Raw genomic sequence first — 2,500 nt, 5'->3', positions numbered from 1 at the left:
TGCTCCCAGATGGCGGCGTCAGTCGGCCCCTCCGGCGGCGGCCCGGTGGTGTCGGCCGCGAAGTCCTCGGCTGCGTCGACGGGCGGCGCAGCGGCCTCGCCCGCGTCAGGCAGCGAGCTCGCTGCTCCACGGCGGGACGCCGGCTCTTCACCCCGACCGATCTCAAGTGCCTCCATGAATTGGCGGACAAGCTGCTTGTGGGCAGCTTGCCGCCGTCGGCACTTGATTGCCTCAAGCGTTCGGTCGGGGAACATCCTGGTAAGTTCTTGATTTACAAAGAAGAACCGGGCGTCCCTCTCCAGGAACAGTTCGGCCTCTGCCTTGGCGAGCGACAGGACTTCTTCCTCCGTCCACCTCGCGCGATGCCTCTCCGTCACGATCTCAGCGTTGGCGGCCGCAGGGTGTTGGCGGCGGCGATGGACCCCGAGACCGTTCTTCGTGGTAAAAGTGCGGTGGCACTCACTGCAAGCAAAGGGAGCTACACAAACTATCGCATTTTCGTTACGGCCGGTTGGCCGGATAGGTGCTGGGGTAGCTGGGGTGGCACCTTCAGCGGAAGGGCCACCATCTCTTGTTTCTTGTCGGCTGCCCCCAACTATAAAGGGATAATGCGAGGGGGGGCTGGTAACCCCCCCAAGCCCCTGGTGCGGTCTTCCACTCTGCAAAGATCAGCGGGCCCACGAGAAGGGGAGAAGACCGCAGGAGAGGAGAGGCTAAGAGGGCTAGGCCCATGTATTGCGCATCACTCTCCCTGTAACTATAACCCAAGGAAGGCACCTCGCAGCAGCAGCACGACTACATCAAGACCGCACTTCGAAAAGCCAAGTCCGGATGCAGCCACACCGCCGCCACTTGGCCACCTTAAGAGAGTCATAGTTACTCCCGCCGTTTACCCGCGCTTGCTTGAATTTCTTCACGTTGACATTCAGAGCACTGGGCAGAAATCACATTGCGTCAACACCCGCTAGGGCCATCGCAATGCTTTGTTTTAATTAGACAGTCGGATTCCCCCAGTCCGTGCCAGTTCTGAGTTGATCGTTGAATGGCGGCCGAAGAGAATCCGCGCACCCGCGCGCCCCCGGAGGAGCACGCTAAGGCGGACGCGGCCTCGCAGCAAGGAAGATCCGTGGGAGGCCAAGGCACGGGACCGAGCTCGGATCCTGCACGCAGGTTGAAGCACCGGGGCGCGAACGCCGCGCAGGCGCGCGCATCCTGCACCGCCGGCCAGCACGAGGCCAACCAACGGCGAGAGCAGACCACGCCCGCGCTAAACGCCCGCACTTACCGGCACCCCTACGGCACTCACCTCGCCCAGGCCCGGCACGTTAGCGCTGACCCACTTCCCGACCAAGCCCGACACGCCCCGATCCTCAGAGCCAATCCTTATCCCGAAGTTACGGATCCAATTTGCCGACTTCCCTTACCTACATTATTCTATCGACTAGAGGCTCTTCACCTTGGAGACCTGCTGCGGATATGGGTACGAACCGGCGCGACACCTCCACGTGGCCCTCTCCCGGATTTTCAAGGTCCGAGGGGAAGATCGGGACACCGCCGCAACTGCGGTGCTCTTCGCGTTCCAAACCCTATCTCCCTGCTAGAGGATTCCAGGGAACTCGAACGCTCATGCAGAAAAGAAAACTCTTCCCCGATCTCCCGACGGCGTCTCCGGGTCCTTTTGGGTTACCCCGACGAGCATCTCTAAAAGAGGGGCCCGACTTGTATCGGTTCCGCTGCCGGGTTCCGGAATAGGAACCGGATTCCCTTTCGCCCAACGGGGGCCAGCACAAAGTGCATCATGCTATGACGGCCCCCATCAACATCGGATTTCTCCTAGGGCTTAGGATCGACTGACTCGTGTGCAACGGCTGTTCACACGAAACCCTTCTCCGCGTCAGCCCTCCAGGGCCTCGCTGGAGTATTTGCTACTACCACCAAGATCTGCACCGACGGCGGCTCCAGGCAGGCTCACGCCCAGACCCTTCTGCGCCCACCGCCGCGACCCTCCTACTCGTCAGGGCTTCGCGGCCGGCCGCAAGGACCGGCCATGACTGCCAGACTGACGGCCGAGTATAGGCACGACGCTTCAGCGCCATCCATTTTCAGGGCTAGTTGCTTCGGCAGGTGAGTTGTTACACACTCCTTAGCGGATTCCGACTTCCATGGCCACCGTCCTGCTGTCTTAAGCAACCAACGCCTTTCATGGTTTCCCATGAGCGTCGATTCGGGCGCCTTAACTCGGCGTTTGGTTCATCCCACAGCGCCAGTTCTGCTTACCAAAAGTGGCCCACTTGGCACTCCGATCCGAGTCGTTTGCTCGCGGCTTCAGCATATCAAGCAAGCCGGAGATCTCACCCATTTAAAGTTTGAGAATAGGTTGAGGTCGTTTCGGCCCCAAGGCCTCTAATCATTCGCTTTACCGGATGAGACTCGTACGAGCACCAGCTATCCTGAGGGAAACTTCGGAGGGAACCAGCTACTAGATGGTTCGATTAGTCTT

General features: G+C 60.3%; 1 pseudogene; it reads right to left on the bottom strand.

Moving 5' to 3' along the window:
• The window catches only part of LOC124579022, a 7,960-nt pseudogene that overhangs the window by 4,216 nt on the left and 1,244 nt on the right, over window positions 1-2,500 (bottom strand).

Source organism: Schistocerca americana, unplaced genomic scaffold (genome assembly GCF_021461395.2).
Source record: "Schistocerca americana isolate TAMUIC-IGC-003095 unplaced genomic scaffold, iqSchAmer2.1 HiC_scaffold_285, whole genome shotgun sequence".
In the NCBI taxonomy this organism is placed as follows: Eukaryota; Metazoa; Arthropoda; class Insecta; order Orthoptera; family Acrididae; genus Schistocerca; species Schistocerca americana.
The sequence above is the reverse complement of the archived record's forward strand: the minus strand, read 5'-3'. Positions and strand labels throughout refer to the sequence as shown.